This window comes from Borostomias antarcticus (genome assembly GCF_949987555.1).
Source record: "Borostomias antarcticus genome assembly, chromosome: 32".
Lineage (NCBI taxonomy): Eukaryota > Metazoa > Chordata > Actinopteri > Stomiiformes > Stomiidae > Borostomias > Borostomias antarcticus.
Genome location: NC_140265.1, coordinates 3,683,926 through 3,703,720, shown reverse-complemented (window position 1 = coordinate 3,703,720; position 19,795 = coordinate 3,683,926). Strand labels below are relative to the sequence as shown.

Below are 19,795 nucleotides of genomic sequence, written 5' to 3'. Positions count from 1 at the left end.
CAAAAGCATTGAGAAACACATTAAATATTAAATAGGACCAATTGCATTCCCAATAAGCACGTCACGTCAGTGAGCATTAAGACCATCCTTTATACCTACATCAAACATTTGGAATTACATGGTAAATTCGCCATTTAGGATAGCGGCTATTTGCAGTAGGCTATTCCATAAACAAGCTGAGAACGTATTAGTTAGAACTAACTAGCCGGAACTATCCTTTGTTTATATCCCTGCGAGCGCCTACAAACAGCTGTCACTAACGTTATCTCAATAGCAATCGGTGACGGTATGCTTCATGTTTATGTGATAGACTGCAAATAGCCCATCATGGCCTATATGGCGAGTTTATGCGTTAACATCACTGGGTACATGTTTACTGGTGATTATCAAACTCTGCATAATTGCCATCTTCCTTATAAATCTGCGTCTGTCTCGTTTTGAAAACCAACCGACTTTAGGAGCACTAGCGTTAGCTATACTAGTTAGCAAGCCAATTTGTTAGATGTCAGATAATATGAATATTGGACGTTTCTAATTCATTCTAATGAAAAATACGCCAATATGACTTCCGTTAGTTGAAAATGTCGAGCTTAACTCGCTAGCTAACGTTAGCTAACATCTACTCACTCAACCAACTGACGTCAAGTAGCACTAGCGTTAGCTAGTTAACAGCCAACGTCCCTTGTTCAAAACAGCTATACTAGCTAGCAAGTTGTTACTTATGTCAATAATTATATCATATAGCTACATACTTGACGTTTCTAATTAATTTTAATGGAAAATACGCCTATGACGTCGTAGTTGAAAATGTCGAGTGTAACGTTAGCTAACATCAACTCACCTTGACACCGGAATGTGAATGAAGCCCAGTGTATCGAGCGATACATTACATAGGCTACAATGAGCATGCGCGAGGGCAAAAACTCAGTTCTACACAAGTGTGATTAGAAACGTACGCATACATTGGTATTTGTTTTTATGCATCAATAATTGGTATTTGTTTTTATGCATCAATAATTCTGATCACACATAAAAATGACTTTTCAATAATTCCCAGTAACAGTGTATAAGTATGAGCTCTGAAGCTCCACAAACCTATTCACATTGTCACTTGCTGCTACAGGGAGCCAGTGTATGGAATAGAGAAGGGCAGTTGTGTGGGAGAACTTGTTGAACAGTTGAACACAAGGCAAGCTGCAGCTTTCTGGACAAGCTCCAGAGGTCTGATGGCTGACGCCAGGGCCCCAGCAGGGAGGGAGTTGCAGCAGTCCAGGCGGGAGATGACAGGAGCCTGGATGAGCACCTGTCATCAGTGAGGACGGGTTGAATCCTCCTGATGTTGTAGAGCAGTAACCTGCAGTCAATTTCCATGAAACTCTTGGAATGGTACTATCAAATGACTAGACAATTTTACATGAAATAAAACCACTGACGTATTGCAAAGAAAACATTTTATTTCAGATATTCAAAAGGCAGTGCTACAGGTGGGCTCTTTCCAGCACTGTAGCTGTGGGTTGAGAGAACCACCATGAAAACATCTACTGGGTGTACTAGTGCCAGTAACAGGAATTGCAGTTGCAATACACAATTAATTTACTTGGGAACAGACCACCTACCATGGTGAGGTAGACAAACAGGGAGTGAAAGAGAAGAAGATAGAAAGAGGGAGAGAGGGAAGAAGAAAACAGAAACTTTGGCAGCCTAAGCTGTGGGTCTGGTACAGTACTGTACATGTGCAGTGTTAGATCTGGGACATTATTTGGTGTGGTCAGTTCTCACCCACTAGGCGATGGTACAACCCTGACATGAGTGAATCTCACAGTCTAGAGAAAGAGAGAAAGAGGGAGAAAAAAATGAGTAGGGTTAGATAGACGTATACTGGATGGGGATAAAAAGGTATAGACCATGATATTAGGTAGCTACCTGGATGAGTCCTCTAAAGACAAACGAAAGACGTCATTCCCAAAAACGATCTGCCTTAAATGGCACATTGTTCTCAGAATAGCACCACACTCACGTAGCTTGTGAAAGTGTGTCGATGCTGTTGACCCCAGGCATGGAGCAGACCAGACGAGCCTTCAGGAAGGTGGTCCACTTATTACCAGGCTCCTGTAGCCCCTCAGGTCATTCTGTTGGATGGATCACATACACTGAAACTCATGGGTTTCAGCTGGCCAAAGACTCAATGGGTGCTTTGACTTGTTCACTGGTAAATGCAAGCATGCATAATGTGGTGTGATAAATACAGTCTGTTATTGAGTGTGAGAGTGTACTAACCCTCACTTGGTCCTTGCGAGGTGTATGGTTGCCACCTGTCTAGTCTCCCGTGTGTGTGTCTGCGTGCATGCGGGTCCTCCCACTCAGCTGGCGAGCTGAGGAGTGCGACATAAAATATGCAGGTATACATTTCTCACTAAAGATTTTGTTGATACTACCACTGGGTAGTCTCAGTTAGTTTGTAACTTTAATGCGCACGCGCGCACACCCACACACACACACACACGGTCACAATCATCTCCATGACGGCAGGACCATGTCACTGGAGCTGACAGTGTGGCGCCGGCTGGTCTGCTTCCTCCTCTATGTTCTGGTCTGGTTTGACCGGGACCGGCCTCAAGCCACACACTGGGTCTATGGAGATCTCCTCATAGTCTGGACTGGAGGGAAGGAGGTGTGAAAGCGAGAAAGAGATTTTCTTAAAAATACATCAAATATGAACAAATGCACAGACACAGACAAAACACACACTAACACAAAGACAATCACTTCTGGATGTATAGATCCACTTCTAGAACCTCTAATAACGCTATCTTACTGTGATAGAGAAAGAGTCAGACATGCCGATCAGGCCATCATGTACTGAATGAGGCCTCTGCCAGCCAGGACAACAGACGCTCTGAAATGCTTTAGTTTGCCTACTTGCACTCAGGACATCTCCAGGTCCCTCTCTCACAGTTCAGCTGCAGGTACAGTAAGACTCCAGATCAATACACTGCAGGTGAAAAGGGAGAGAGAGAGAGTGGGGGTTAAAGGAAGAAGTGTGATTTGTTCTGTGTATGACTGAAAGCGTGTTGTGCGCCTGTATGTGTGTATTTGTACATGTCACTATTCTCACCTGTATGTGTCTGCAGTCGTGTCCTTGCAGCTGGATGCGTCTGAATGTGATTTGGACATCTCAGGGACACTTTGATGGATGTCTCTTCCACTCAATCCCCACCATTCAGTCCTGGGAGAGTTCCACTGCTCAAGTTTCTCTTGACAGACAGAGAGAGTGGGAGAGAGAGAAAGGGAGAGAGAAGATCAACAATGAAGACCCACACGCTTGTACACATACAGTAGGACCCCACTTATCCGAACCCAACGGGACCACAGGTCGTTCGTATCTCTGAAATGTCCGGATGACTGAAACGTATGTTAAAATGCACCAAATTCAATAAGTGGTATACTTGTTTCATATAGACTCATAATAGACAGATAAATACCCTTAATTACTTGTGAAAATGCATCAAAATTGCAATCAAATAGCCAACTAAACTGATACAGCCTAGCCTATAATAGGCCTACAGTACCCTATAATAAGATAAACAAATTTCCACTTGAGTGCGTGCTTTGATCAAATTCAGTAGCCTACTTTATTCTCAAATGAGGCCTACGCTGCATCGATAGGCTACTGTATTCGCAGAACAAAATGGTATAGCCTATAAACAACCCAACATTAAAACAATTATAGCAAATGATAATCAATCAATAAATAAATGAAATGACAGACAAGTTGTCCTGTCTTAGGCTATTGTAGCCTAAAAGAAAGTCTCTAAAACAACCGATGTAGGCTATAGGCTGTAGGCTATTATTTAACAAATACAGTAGGCCTAGTAGGCTAATCTACATTCTCACAACACGTCTGTGTTCCTGAAGTCCATTAACTGGGAACGAAAAATGACTCGATACTCCTCTGCTTCAGGTTGCTGACGCGCTTTCTGGCTACCAAGGAATGCAGCTCACGAAGCAGACTCGTTTGCGTTTTGCGCTCGACATTAGAGCAAAGAAATGAAACGTGACAGTAGTCTACAGCCTACAGGCAACATGTAGGTCTACATACAGTCTGTTTTTATTCACAGTAGGATACAGTACTGTAATGAAAATCCCACCAGTAACCAGATAGCAGGCTCAAATAAAAGTTTTTTAAGCCTGTCCGGTAGACCGGGAGGTTCGGATCTCTGAAGTTCGGATGAGTGGGGTCCTACTGTATTGCATATCAACCCTAGCCCACCTCGGCTCTTACAGTGTTTGTGTGTGTGTGTGTGTGTGTGTGTGTATGTGTATATGTGTATGTGTCAGCGTGACTCACTCTGTGATACAGTGATCAGAAATCAGCAGTCTCTTTTTCATCGAACCCTGTAGAACAGATCTCACTGACACCCTATAGACAAGCTGCAAAACACAAGCTGCAAAACAAACAGATGAGAATGCAGAGAGAGAAAGAAAGAGAGGTTAATCTAGGCATTCAACCTATAATCAGAGTAAAACAGCAGAGTGGGAGGTGTGTCAGTGTGATGGGTCCACAGCTCCTTCACATATACAACACCCTTCGAGAAGAACGAAAACTGTCCGTCTCCTTCCACAGACACAACAATTATGGTGATGGTGTCCACAGCTTGCTTGTGAGGCTTCTGAAACTCCTGTGTGTGTGTGTGTGTGTGTATGTGTGTGTGTGTGTGTGTGTGTGCGCGCATGCAGGCTCTCCCCTTCACCTGGCGAGCTGAGGAGTGGGACATAAAATGTGCAGCTATACATTTGGTATTAAAGATTTTGGGTCATTTTCTGAACAACTAACCCACCTCATCGTCATCATCATCATCCTCTCCAGATTCCTCCTTGGCTTTGACCATTCCGGTCTTATTGTAGCTTAAGGGGCATGTCCATCTCCTCTTAGTCTGCAAAGCACAGCAGTTGCAGATTAAGTTAAACACAGATGCTCTACAATGTAGGAGTTGGAACATTTATTTATCCTCCTCCATTAGCAGTCATCTGATCAAGATGGTGACATCATACATCCAGTATTGTCCCTCCAACACTAGACAACTTCGTTAGCTTGAATGGTACGTTATTATAGCTAGCCAGCTAACTAGCCAGCTAGCTAACGTTGGCTAACTTAGCCAGCTAGCAGCAACTAAGTTCGCAAGGAACTTTGCACAAGAGGTAGACTAACTTTGCGTCTTCGGCCAGCTTATGTACGGAATAGTAGCAAAACAAGGCATGAGTTTCAGTGAAATACGGCAATATTCTGATACTCAACTTCACTGCAAACTACGTGCGCTAGCTAACGTACTGACCTGTGGATACTGGCACGCTAGCCAGCTAGTTCACTATTGCTGTTTGGATCACGACAACAGTATATCACATACTTAAGAATAAATCAACATTAATAAAGTTATGGAGGTTATTCAGTTCGTATATAAAATACTGCCTTTGCTAACTTGATAGCTTCGGAGGACATTTGACCCTGGCTCAGCTAGCCAGCTGTCTGCATAGATCTAGCTAGCTCACTATATAACGTTAGCTAGCTGTGTTCCCCACACAATCCCTCGACATGGGATAGATAACATAAATTCAGTTTACCCCATCGCAAAGCAGAATGTTTTGTTCAGAGCGTTTGTAAGACCATCGGCATCCATGGTTTTCAACTTCGAACTGGATGCCGAAACTCGCAGTTCTCTGTGACAGCAAGCAGGGAGACTCCCCCCGGCTATACGCCCCTTGCTGCAGGTGTGACACAAATCCCAAATGCCCACTAACACACATTCACTTCAATGTAAAGGCATGCCGGCTTCAGACAGCTCTCTCTCAAAAAATATAAAGGCTACAGCTTAGCGATTGACACCGTAGGAATCCTGAGAACTTGCTGAACATTTCTATGTATAATTGTCCGTGTAGGTTAAAAACTGTAGGCATGGCAACGAGTTAGAAAAAGGGTAAAAAAATGCAAAATGAGCAGCTCAAAAGTCAGAGTGTGGGCCCATACGTTTCAATGAAGAGCGCAGTTGCCGAACGAATCGTCATAGAGCCACAACTATAAGTCACACGGCTTAGACACTTATATTGTACGAATCAGCATAGTTGTGTGAACGTTTTAATGTAGAATATGTGTAAGAGCTGTTAAAACTGTAGGAGCAACAGCAGTTTACAAAACGTGCAGATGTTTTCAAAATACGAGCTGCTACACTCTAGAAACTGAACATTCCACACATCCACTTCAATGTTAAAAAGGGTCCAAAACAAACTTAAATTACATAAAAACTATAAGGAATTTCAAAAATCTGAATGGATCGTTTACTCAGCTAAAGGTCCTGAACATTTTAAACTTTGAAGGAGGTTTCTAGCACAAAAAATGAAGGAGGAGATAGGTTTCAAAGCTGACAAGGGGTTTCAAGGTCTGCCATAGACTTCCATTGTAATTTTTTTGGGAAAAAAGCTGAATATTTTAAAAAGTATGAAAGTTATTAAAAATCTGAAAGATAACCCATAAAAACCTTAACAAGCTGAACATTTTGATAGTCGAATGGTTTCTGTAGCTCAAAGTATGAAGGAGTTGAAGGCTGAAGAAGGTTTCAAAACTCCCCCATTGACTTCCATTCAAAAAAAAAGTTGAAAAAGCTGAATATTTTAAAAAGTATAAAAGGTATTAAAAATCTGAAAGAGGTCCCATCGTGTCCTTAACAAGCTGGACATTTTGATAGTTGAATGGTTTCTGTAGCTCAAAGTATGAAGGAGCTACAGAGAGCCAAAAAACGTACGGAAAAAGTAAAAATAATAAAGAACTGGATAACAATAGTGTGAATGCTTGCAGCATTCACACTAACTAGAAAATTGCATTTCCTGCAGAAAATGCGTGTGAATGCTGAGCAGCTGAACGGAATAGCAAAAGCATTGCTGAAAATGCATGAATGTGAAAAAATATGAAATGTCAAATGCATCACACCTGAATGGTTGAAAATCCTGGAAGCTGAAAAGCCTGGAAGCTGAAAAACCCTGAAGCTTAGCTGAACTGTGAAACTGGCAGAATTGGAAGCTGAAGTGCATTACATCAAGAAGCTAAGAACTTAAATACATTGCTACAAAAGCTGGAAGATAAACTGTTACACTGTAATGATGGAATGTATAGCTAAAAGGATTGGAAGCTGAAAAACCTGGAAACTTAGCTGAAATATAAAACTGGCAGAGTTGGAATCTGAACTGCATTGCCTAAAGAAGCTCAACACTTAAATACATTGCTACAAAAGCTGGAAGATGAACTGTAATACTGTCAAAACTGAAACATGGAGTAAATGATGGAATGTATTGCTAAAAAAGCTTGTAAGCTGGAACACCTGGAAGCTTAGCTGAAATGTGAAACTGGCAGAATTGGAACTGCATTACCTAAAGAAGCTAAGAACTTAAATACTTTTAAACTTTTCAACCTGAGTAGTTTAAACCTTGAACTGAATCTTTAGCTTGAAAGATGAGCAATAGAGTAATACTGTCAAAGCTGAAAGATGGAATGAATGATGGAATGTATGGCTTAAAAGCTTGGAAGCCTGTCGGGACAGTAGAGTGACCACTGGGCAATCTCTATGTACCAGACGGTGAAGAGCGTGTGTCTCTAGACCATATGGGCTGAGTTCTGTGGTCCATGGCGTGGATAGTGGCGTGGTGAAAAGACTCCGCCCCCTTGGGTCAGAGCTGGTCGGGGGCAGTGCAATGACCTCTGGGCAGTGTCCTTGCATCCACTGGTGAAGACCGTGTGTCTCTAGCTCACTCAGGGGCTTAGTTGTGGGGTCTGAGGCGTGGTGGCGAGACTCCGCCCCCTTGGGTCAGAGCCAGTAGTGAACAGTGTAGGTCACACCGGGCTACCCACCTGCCTTCACCAATGAAGACCGTGTGTCTCCGGCCCACTCAAGGATTGAGTTATGGTGTCCATAGCATGTTCAGTGGCGTGGTGACGAGACTCCGCCCCCTCGGGTCAGAGCCGGTCTTGGACAGTGTAGGCCGCACCGGGTTACCCACCTGCCTTCACCAGTGAAGATCGTGTGTCTCTAGCCACCTCAGAGGCTGTGTTGTGTGGTCCGTGGCGTGGATAGTGGCATGATGGTGAGACTCCGCCCCCTCCAGTCAGAGTAGGTCGGGGGCAGTGCCCTGACATCCGGGCCATCTCCATGCACCCACCAGTGAAGACCGTGTGTCTGTAGCTCACTCAGGGTCTTAGTTGTGGTGTCTGTGGCGTGGATAGAGGCGTGGTGGCGAAACTCCGCCCCCTAGGGTCAGAGCCGGTCGAGGACAGTGTACTGCTCCCCGGGCCACCCACATGCACCCAACCGTGAAAACTGCATCTTTAGCCAACTCAGGGTCTGAGATGTGGGGACATTGGTGTGGATAGTGGCGTGGTGGCGAGACTCCGCCCCCTTGGGTCATAGCCGGTCTTGGACAGTATAGGCCGTGCCGGGCTACCCACCTGCGTTCAGCAGTGAAGACCGTGTGTCTCTAGCCACCTCAGAGGCTGTGTTGTGAGGTCCGTGGCGTGGTAGTGGCATGGTGGTGAGACTCCGCCCCCTTGGGTCAGAGCTGGTCATGGACAGTATAGGCCGCACTAAGCTACCCACCTGCCTTCACCAGTGAAGACCGTGTGTCTCTAGCCACCTCAGAGGCTGTGTTGTGAGGTCCGTGGCGTGGATAGTGGCGTGATTGCGAGACTCCGCCCCCTCGGGTCAGAGCCGGTTGTGGACAGTGTAGGCCGCACCGGACTACCCACCTGCCTTCACCAGTGACGACCGTGTGTCTCTAGCCACCTCAGAGGCTGTGTTGTGAGGTCCGAGGCGTGGTAGTGGCGTGGTGGCGAGACTCCGCCACCTCGGGTCAGAGCCGGTTGTGGACAGTGTAGGCCGCACTGGGCTACCCACCTGCCTTCACCAGTGAAGACCGTGTGTCTCTAGCCTCCTCAGAGGCTGTGTTGTGAGGTGCGTGGCGTATTAGTGGCATGATGGCGAGACTCCGCCCCCTTGGGTCCGAGCCGGTCTTGGACAGTGTACGCTGCTCTGGGCCTCCCACCTGCCCCCACCGGCAATGACCCTCTGTCCTTAGCCCACTCAGGGTCTGAGTTTTGGGGTGCGTGGCGTGGATAGTGGCGTGGTGGCGAGACTCCGCCCCCTTGGGTCAGAGCTGGTCGTGGACAGTGTAGGCCGTGCCGGGCTACCCACCTGCCTTCACCAGTGAGGACCATGTGTCTCTATCCACCTCAGAGGCTGTGTTGTGAGGTCCGTGGCGTGGATAGTGGCGTGATGGCAAGACTCCGCCCCCTCTGGTCAGAGCAGGTCGGGGGCAATGCACTGACATCCGGGGAATTGCCATGCACCCAACAGTGAAGCCTTGTCTGTAGCTCACTCGGGCTGAGATGTGGGGACAGTGGCGTGGATAGTGGCGTGGTGACGAGACTCCGCCCCCTCAGGTCAGAGCTGGTCGAGGAGAGTGTACTGCTCCCCGGGCCACCCACATGCACCCAACCGTGAAAACTGCATCTTTAGCCAACTCAGGGTCTGAGATGTTGGGACGGTGGCGTGGATAGTGGCGTGGTGGCAAGACTCCGCCCCCTCAGGTCAGAGGTTGTGGGGGGCAGGTCAGTGATTGCCAGGCCATCCCCATGCACCCCTCATTTGAGACCATGTGTCTATAGCCCACTCCGGGGCCGAGCAGTAGATGTGGAGGTGTTGTATGGAAGTTGAGGTTAGAAGCAGTAGTAGTGAAATACAGTACGTGTTTGTTATAAGTACTGCTAGTACTACACTCAAAATTGGATTAGACCACTCATCATAACTCATAGTTTTATTGAGTTCAATAGCTGAAAGAGGAGAAAATATATTAATATGAGTTTACAGCCTGAAAAAGTGTCATTCTGAATATTTCTTTGAATATAAGTAAGGAAGGAAGGAAGGAAAGAAGGATGGATGAAAGGAAGGAAGGAAGGATGGAAGGAAGGATGGAAGGATGGAAGAAAGGAATATGAATGCTGCCACAATAGTCATAAAAGGGTGCCTGTACAGAGAGCCTGCGCGTGTCCCCAAATTCAAATCTCAACTGACACTGTGAGCATCCTCTCATTCACTTCAATGGAAAGGCATGCCGGCTTCAGACAGCTCTCCCTCAAAAAGTATGAAGGTCACAGCCTAGATATTGACACCCTAGGAATCCTGAGAAAACGCTGAACATTTTAGGCTATGATATGTCTGTGTAGCTTAAAAACTGTAGGCATGGCGACGAGTTAGAAAAAGTGTAAAAATGCAAAATTAGCAGCTCAAAAGTTAGAGGGTGGGCCCATACGTTTCAATGGAGAGCGCAGTTGCCGAACAAATCGTCATACAGCCAAAACTATGTCACATGGCTTAGAGACTTACATTGTACGAATCAGCACAGTTGTGTGAACATTTTAATGTATAATATGTGTAAGAGCTGTTAAAACTGTAGGTGCGACAGCAGTTTACAAAACGTGTAGATGTTTTCAAAAAACAGGCTGCCACACTCTGAAAACTGAACATTCCACACATCCGCTTCAATGTTAAAAAAGGTCCAAAACAAACTTTAATTTCATAAAAACTATAAGGAATTTTAAAAATCTGTTGAATGCGTTAAATGTGCTAAAGGTCCTGAACATTTTAAACTTTGAAGGAGGTTTCTAGCACAAAAAATGAAGGAGGAGATAGGTTTCAAAGCTGAAGAGAATTTCAAGGTCCAGCCATAGACTTCCATTGTAAAAAAAATATTGAAAAAGCTGAATATTTTAAAAAGTATAAAATATATTAAAAATCTGAAAGAAGTCCCATCGTGTCCATAAAAAGACAAACATTTTGATATTTGAATGGTTTCTGTAGCTCAAAGTATGAGGGAGTTAAGGAGAGCCAAAGTATGTACGGAAGGAAAAAAGAGAGGTGTCAATTCTAATACTAGAAAATTGCATTTCCTGCAGAAAATGCGTGTGAATGCTGAGCAGCTGAACGGAATAGCAAAAGCATTGCTGAAAATGCATGAATATGAAAAATCTGAAATGTCAAATGCATCACACCTGAACGGCTGAAAATCCTGAAAGCTAAAAAGCCTGGAAGCTGAAAATCCTTGAAGCTCATTTGAACTGTGAAACTGGCAGAATTGGAAGCTGAAGTGCATTACATAAAGCAGCTAAGAACTTAAATACATTGCTACAAAAGCTGGAAGATACACTGTAATGATGGAATGTATAGCTAAAAAGATTGGAAGCTGAAGAACCTGGAAGCTTAGCTGAAATATGAAACTGGGAGAGTTGGAATCTGAACTGCATTGCCTAAATAAGCTAAAAGCTTAAATACATTGCTACAAAAGCTGGAAGATAAACTGTAATACTGTCAAAGCTGAAACATGGAATAAATGATGGAATGTATTGATAAAAAGCTTGTAGGCTGGAAAACCTGTAAGCTTAGCTGAAATGTGAAACTGGCAGAATTGGAACTGCATTACCTAATGAAGCTAAGAACTTAAATACTTTTAAACTTTTCAACCTGAGTAGTTTAAGCCTTGAACTGAGCCTTTAGCTTGAAAGATGAGCAATAGAGTAATACTGTCAAAGCTGAAAGATGGAATGAATGATGGAATGTATAGCTTAAAAGCCTGTCGGGACATTACAGTGACCACTGGGCAATCTCTATGCACCAGACGGTGAAGAGCGTGTGTCTCTAGACCACATGGGCTGAGTTCTGTGGTCCATGGCGTGGATAGTGGCGTGGTGGAAAGACTCCGCCCCCTTGGGTCACAACCCATAGGGGACAGTACAGTGACCTCTTGGCAATCTCCATGCACCCACCCGTGAAGATCATGTGTCTCTAGCCCACTCAAGGGCTGAGTTGTGGTGTCCGTGGCGTGGTGGCGAGACTCCACCCCCTTGAGTCAGAGCCAGTCGTGGACACTGTAGGCCGTGCCGGGCTACCCACCTGCCTTCACCAGTGAAGACCGTGTGTCTCTAGCCACCTCAGAGGCTGTGTTGTGAGGTCCGAGGCGTGGTAGTGGCGTGGTGGCGAGACAGTGCAGTGCACTGAAATCCGGGCAATCTCCCTGCACCCACCAGTGTAGACTGTGTGTCTGTAGCTCACTCAGGGTCTTAGTTGTGGTGTCTGTGGCGTGGATAGTGGCGTGGTGGCGAGACTCCGCCCACTTGGGTGATAGCCGGTCTTGGACAGTATAGGCCGTGCCGGGCTACCCACCTGCCTTCAGCAGTGAAGACCGTGTGTCTCTAGCCACCTCAGAGGCTGTGTTGTGAGGTCCGTGGCGTGGATTGTGGCGTGATGGCGAGACTCCGCCCCCTCCGGACAGAGCAGGTCAGGGGCAGTGCACTGACATCCGGGCAATCTCCATGCACCCTACAGTGAAGACCGTGTGTCTGTAGCTCACTCATGGGCTGAGATGTGGAGTCAGTGGCGTGGATAGTGGCGTGGTGGCGAGACTCCGCCCCCTTGGGTCATAGCCGGTCTTGGACAGTATAGGCCGTGCCGGGCTACCCACCTGCCTTCACCAGTGAAGACCGTGTGTCTCTAGCCACCTCAGAGGCTGTTGTGAGGTCAGTGGCGTGGATAGTGGCGTGATGGCGAGACTCCGCACCCTCCAGTCGGAGCAGGTCGAGGGCAGTGCATTGACATCCGGGCAATCTTCATGCACCCAACAGTGAAGACCGTGTGTCTGTAGCTCACTCATGGGCTGAGATGTGGGGTCAGTGGCGTGGATAGTGGTGAGGTGGTGAGACTCCGCCCCCTTGGGTCAGAGCTGGTCGTGGACAGTGTAGGCCGTGCCGGGCTACCCACCTGCCTTCACCAGTGAGGACCGTGTGTCTCTATCCACCTCAGAGGCTGTGTTGTGAGGTCCGTGGCGTGGATAGTGGCGTGATGGCGAGACTCCGCCCCCTCTGGTCAGAGCAGGTCAGGGGCAATGCACTGACATCCGGGGAATTGCCATGCACCCAACAGTGAAGCCGTGTCTGTAGCTCACTCAGGGGCTGAGATGTGGGGACAGTGGCGTGGATAGTGGCGTGGTGACGAGACTCCGCCCCCTCAGGTCAGAGCCGGTCGAGGTCAGTGTACTGCTCCCCGGGCCACACACATGCACCCAACCGTGAAAACTGCATCTTTAGCCAACTCAGGGTCTGAGACGTGGGGACAGTGGCGTGGATAGTGGCGTGGTGGCGAGACTCCACCCCCTCAGATCAGAGGTTGTTGGGGGCAGGTCAGTGATTGCCAGGCCATCCCCATGCACCCCTCATTTGAGACCATGTGTCTATAGCCCACTCCGGGGCCGAGCAGTAGCTGTAGAGGTGTTGTATGGAAGTTGAGGTTAGAAGAAGTAGCAGTGAAAAGCAGTAGGTGTTTGTTATAAGTACTGCTAGTACAACACTCAAAAATAGATTAGACCACTCATCATAACTCATAGTTTTATTGAGTTCAATAGCTGAAAGAGGAGAAAATATATTAATATGAGTTTGCAGCCTGAAAAAGAGTGTCATTCTAAATATTTATTTGAATATGAGGAAGGAAGGAAGGAAAGAAGGAAGGATGGATGGAAGAAAGGAAGGATGGAAGGAAGGAATATGAATGCTACCACAGTAGTAATAAAAGGGTGCCTGTACAGAGAGCCTGCGCGTGTCCCCAAATTCAAATCTCAACTGACACAGAGCATCCTCTCATTCACTTCAATGGAAAGGCATGCCGGCTTTAGACAGCTCTCTCTCAAAAAGTATAAAGGCTACAGCTTAGCTATTGACATCGGAGGAATCCTGAGAACTGGCTGAACATTTGTATATATAATTGTCCGTGTAGCTTAAAAACTGTAGGCATGGCGACGAGTTAGAAAAAGTGTAAAAATGCAAAATTAGCAGCTCAAAAGTTAGAGGGTGGGCCCATACGTTTCAATGGAGAGCGCAGTTGCCGAACAAATCGTCATAGAGCCAAAACTATAAGTCACACGGCTTAGAGACTTACATTGTACGAATCAGCACAGTTGTGTGAACATTTTTATGTATAATATGTGTAAGAGCTGTTAAAACTGTAGGAGCGACAGCAGTTTACAAAACGTGTAGATATTTTCAAAAAACAGGCTACCACACTCTAGAAACTGAACATTCCACACATCCGCTTCAATGTTAAAAAAGGTCCAAAACAAACTTAAATTACATAAAAACTATAAGGAATTTTGAAAATCTGTTGAATGCGTTAAATGTGCTAAAGGTCCTGAACATTTTAAACTTTGAAGGAGGTTTCTAGCACAAAAAATGAAGGAGGAGATAGGTTTCAAAGCTGAAGGGAATTTCAAGGTCCAGCCATAGACTTCCATTGTAAAAAAAATATTGAAAAAGCTGAATATTTTAAAAAGTATAAAAGATATTAAAAATCTGAAAGATATCCCACAAAGACCTTAAAGAGCTGAACATTTTGATAGTTGAATGGTTTCTGTAGCTCAAAGTATGAAGGAGTTGAAGGCTGAAGAAGGTTTCAAAACTCCCCCATTGACTTCCATTCAAAAAAACTGTTGAAAAAGTTGAATATTTTAAAAAGTATAAAAGGTATAACAAATCTGAAAAGATTCCGATAATGTCCTTAACAAGCTGAACATTTTGATACTTGAATGGTTTAAATAGCTCAAAGTATGAAGGAGCTACAGAGAGCCAAAAAACGTACGGAAGAAGAAGTAAGAATAATAATAAAAAACTATAAAGAACTGGATAACTATAGTGTGAATGCTAAAGCATTCACACTAACTAGAAAATTGCATTTCCTGCAGAAAATGCGTGTGAATGCTGAGCAGCTGAACGGAATAGCAAAAGCATTGCTGAAAATGCATGAATATGAAAAATCTGAAATGTCAAATGCATCACACCTGAACGGCTGAAAATCCTGGAAGCTGAAAAGCCTGGAAGCTGAAAAACCTTGAAGCTCATTTGAACTCTGAAACTGGCAGAATTGGAAGCTGAAGTGCATTACATAAAGCAGCTAAGAACTTAAATACATTGCTACAAAAGCTGGAAGATAAACTGTTACACTGTAATGATGGAATGTATAGCTAAAAAGATTGGAAGCTGAAGAACCTGGAAGCTTAGCTGAAATATGAAACTGGGAGAGTTGGAATCTGAACTGCATTGCCTAAATAAGCTAAAAGCTTAAATACATTGCTACAAAAGCTGGAAGATAAACTGTAATACTGTCAAAGCTGAAACATGGAATAAATGATGGAATGTATTGATAAAAAGCTTGTAGGCTGGAAAACCTGTAAGCTTAGCTGAAATGTGAAACTGGCAGAATTGGAACTGCATTACCTAATGAAGCTAAGAACTTAAATACTTTTAAACTTTTCAACCTGAGTAGTTTTAGCCTTGAACTGAGCCTTTAGCTTGAAAGATGAGCAATAGAGTAATACTGTCAAAGCTGAAAGATGGAATGAATGATGGAATGTATAGCTTAAAAGTTTGGAAGCCTGTCGGGACAGTACAGTGACCACTGGGCAATCTCTATGCACCAGACGGTGAAGAGCGTGTGTCTCTAGACCACATGGGCTGAGTTCTGTGGTCCATGGCGTGGATAGTGGCGTGGTGGAAAGACTCCGCCCCCTTGGGTCACAACCAACTTGGTAACTACAAGACTAGTTGGATATAATAGTATAGTATTTTGTACTATATCTTCACTCTGTTGTATAGAATTGCATGGCTATGCCCATAACTTTAAGACCTGTTTGAAAGAACAGGTGTAGGTCTTTAATTACCTCATATTGATACATGTACTTCATTCTAAAGGCCATAGATGGCAAAGTCTATTGGCTGATGGTAGGTGGTATGTTGGCACCCGGTGTTCGGGTTGAGTTTCATGATGTTTATCCTCATTATAGCAGGGCAACACAATCATCTCAGCCCTGCCCAGTGCCTTGCACAGAGATACAGTAGATTTACGCAACTACTACTACCAGAACACACACACCTTAAAGATTTGCTTTGATACACTAGTTTGAGTTAAAAGGCTTCACAAGAGCTAAATACTGTTTTTCTCTGATCTTAAAGCCATTCCCCCAACACACAGAACTGAATCAAGAAGCGATATTGTTGCAAGTGACCTCTTGTGTTCTGGTCCTAGATGAGTCCACCAACATCCCCATGACCTGGAACCTCCCGGCCTCCAGGACCAGGGGACGGCACTCCTTACAGTCCAGGACCAGCGAGCCTGAAATGGAATATATATTTTTTATAGTATAAAAGATATAAAAAATCTGAAAGAACGTGTACATGACATCCGTCACATAACATGTGTGGGCATTTGTAAAGCATAGAACATGCAATTCACTTACTGTGGCCGTGCACTACTAGTACATATATTATACAATGGGTCTGAGATGGGCTTAAAGGTGAACATGCTGATACTTAAATGGTTTTAAGTAGCTCAAAGTATGAAGGAGTTGACTGCTAAAAACGTACGGAAGATGACATCAAGGAAGACATTCAACATCAGTATACAGCCTTGTTGATACACAACAAGCAGCATTCATTTAACAATGCTATTTAATGTAAGGGAGGAGGATGGCATATATGCACATTTATAGTCCTTACCTCTCCATGGTCAATGTCCATAGACTCCAAGTCAACGTCTATGCAACTCCGTTTCAGGTCAATCTCTGATGAGAAGGCGAGAGAGGGAGAGCAAAAGAAGTGGCATAAGAGATCTGTGTTAAAGCTAACAACTGAAAGAGGTATTGGAAGGTTGTAGAGAAGAGTGTGCGCTCTCACCTCACTCCTAAGTGTGTAAGTGATTGGAGGAGGGAACAAGACAGAAATAATAGAGCTGAAAATAGCTGTGTTGAGACAACTGAACCCTCAAGGGAGAGTGAAGCATGTGAAAAAAGAGCAAGACAAACAGTACTGACCTGCATTTTGACAGTGTTCTGATGGTTACATGCGCCAGAGTGGCATTCATGACGGTGGCGGACGCTGTCATTGTGTGATCTGTATAATCCAACAGCTTCTCCCCTAAAGCGTACTGGAAGGAGAGCCGCTACTAAACCACAAACATGGGACATGAAAGGTCATCATTATAAACGTTATCTTTATTTAATTTTACGCTGGCCTAAGACCCAGTGGGTGCTTTGACTTGTTCACTGGTAGATGCAAGCATGCCCAATATGGTGTGGTAAATACAGTCTTATTCAGTACGAGTGTGTAGTAATCCTCACTTGGTCCTTGCAAGCTACCTGGTCTCCAGTGTGTATGTGTTCATCTAAGTTCACATCGTCCACTATGCTTTATAAGCATTCTACTGTAGAATGAAGATGAGTATGTTCAGTCTGTGTAGTGACGAGGCAGTGTTTTCAAAACATCACAGCCAACACCCCTGATATTGTTGTTGTCAGTGAAAATCTTAGAGTTCATTCTGGAGGTCGGCCGTACCTTCAATTACAGCTTAAAGGAAGCTTTCTAACCAAGGTGCTAAAATACCAACATATAGACGAGAGCAGACCATATCACATCTAGGCTACATGTGTAGACTTAGACCCCGTTTACACCTTGCATTAAAATGCGTCTTGTATCGAGATTGTATCTAGATAATGATTTAGCCTGATTACATTTACACCTGGCATTAATATGCGTTTCGAGTATCTTCAACCCGATCCGTTCGAGATCCCACATGCACCCAATTGTGAAAACTGTCTTTAGACAACTCAGGGTCTGAGATGTTGGGACGGTGGCGTGGATAGTGGCGTGGTGGCGAGACTCCGCCCCCTCAGGTCAGAGGTTGTGGGGGGCAGGTCAGTGATTGCCAGGCCATCCCCATGCACCCCTCATTGGAGACCGTGTGTCTATAGCCCACCCCGGGCTGAGCAGTAGCTGTGGAGCTGTTGACCTTTACGAGAGCATGCTTGTGTCCCTAAATTCCAACTTAAGCTGCTCTAAATTCACTTCAATGTAAAGGCATGCCGGCTTGGCGAGCTGAGGAGTGGGAGATATGTGCAAGTAAACATTTCTTATTAAAGATAATGGGTCACTTTCTGAACAACTCACACTCCTCATCGTCATCATCATCTTCCTCTTTCGACTCCTCCTTGGCTTTGACCGTTCCTGTCTTCTTGTAGCTGAAGTGTGTCCCTCTCTTGTTCTGCATCTGTAAAGCACAACAGTTGCAGATTAAGTCAAACACAGAGGCTCCACAGTCAGTGGGACATAGGAGTAGCTATAATGGGCCATTTATTTATCCTCCATCAGCAGGCATCTGATCAAAGTGACACATTCAGTATTGTCCCTCCGACATTAAACAGCTAGCTAGTTAGCTTGCATGATACGTTCATTATTCAGTTAGCCTGCCTCTTGTGCAACGTTCACTTAGTTGCTAGCTAGCTACCGTTGGCTAACTTAGCCAGCTAGCAATTAAGTTCGCAAGGCAGTTTCAGCAGCTAATAACTAGCTAGCTAACTATCGAGAACGGGCATAATCGCTAAGCTGCCTTTGCTAGCTTCTGAGGACTGACCCTGGCTCAAGCTAGCCAGCTACTAGATATTCGATTGAACTTTTGGCTGTAGCTAGAGATCTAGATAGATCACTAGCTGACGTTGCTGTGTTCCCTCACACACACACAGTCCTTCTTCAACAGGGGATAGGTAACGTTAGCTTACCCCATCGCAAGGCAGAATGTAGAGCGTTATATCCATGGTTTCAACTTCGAACTGGATGTAAACAAAAGCGGCGTGCTGCTGTCATGTGTGAGAGATGTCGCCAGAAACTCCAGCAACAATAGCCACAAGCAGTCGACTCGGCCAGCCCACGACTTGACTTATTTCTTCTCCTCTCAGTTTTTTGGCGGATCGCAAAACAACATAAGACGCATACCGCCACCTACATGCCGGAATGTGCAGCATCAGTTTGCCTGTCCACCGTGTCCCCAAATCCCAACTGACACAGCTATTCATTGACTTCAATGCAAAAGCATGCCGGCTTCAGACAGCTCTCTCTCAAAAATTATAAAGGCTACAGCTTAGCTATGGACACCGTAGGAATCCTGAGAACTTGCTGAACATTTCTATTTATAATTGTCCGTGTAGGTTAAAAACTGTAGGCATGGCGACGAGTTAGAAAAAGTGTAAAAATGCAAAATTAGCAGCTCAAAAGTTAGAGGGTGGGCCCATACGTTTCAATGGAGAGCGCAGTTGCCGAACAAATCATCATAGAGCCAAAACTATAAGTCACATGGCTTAGAGACTTACATTGTACGAATCAGCACAGTTGTGTGAACATTTTAATGTATAATATGTGTAAGAGCTGGTAAAACTGTAGGAGCGACAGCAGTTTACAAAACGTGTAGATGTTTTAAAAAAAAAGGCTACCACACTCTAGAAACTGAACATTCCACACATCCGCTTCAATGTTAAAAAAGGTCCAAAACAAATTTAAATTACATAAAAACTATAAGGAATTTTAAAAATCTGTTGAATGCGTTAAATGTGCTAAAGGTCCTGAACATTTTAAACTTTGAAGGAGGTTTCTAGCACAAAAAATGAAGGAGAAGATAGGTTTCAAAGCTGACAAGGGGTTTCAAGGTCTGCCATAGACTTCCATTGTAATTTTTTTTTGAAAAAAGCTGAATATTTTAAAAAGTATGAAAGTTATAAAAAATCTGAAAGATATGCCATAAAGACCTTAACAAGCTGAACATTTTGATAGTTGAATGGTTTCTGTAGCTCAAAGTATGAAGGAGTTGAAGGCTGAAGAAGGTTTCAAAACTTCCCCATA

The 19,795-nt window shown here is 44.6% G+C and overlaps 2 long non-coding RNA genes across 3 annotated transcripts; both read right to left on the bottom strand.

Annotated features, from left to right (window-relative positions):
* Window positions 1–1,486: 1,486 nt before the first annotated feature.
* Window positions 1,487–3,255, bottom strand: LOC311327385. Of its 2 annotated transcripts, XR_014631115.1 has the most exons (5): window positions 3,116–3,255; window positions 2,920–2,992; window positions 2,278–2,657; window positions 2,018–2,129; window positions 1,487–1,823 (listed from the first exon to the last, which is right to left on the bottom strand). It is a non-coding gene; the product is annotated as an uncharacterized lncRNA (long non-coding RNA). The 2 variants fall into 2 exon arrangements; XR_014631114.1 differs by having other exon boundaries at window positions 2,018–2,657.
* Window positions 3,256–16,737: 13,482 nt separating this feature from the next.
* LOC311327369 lies at window positions 16,738–18,806 on the bottom strand. The gene is made up of 3 exons (XR_014631101.1): window positions 18,682–18,806; window positions 18,074–18,173; window positions 16,738–17,072 (listed from the first exon to the last, which is right to left on the bottom strand). It is a non-coding gene; the product is annotated as an uncharacterized lncRNA (long non-coding RNA).
* Window positions 18,807–19,795: the final 989 nt, after the last annotated feature.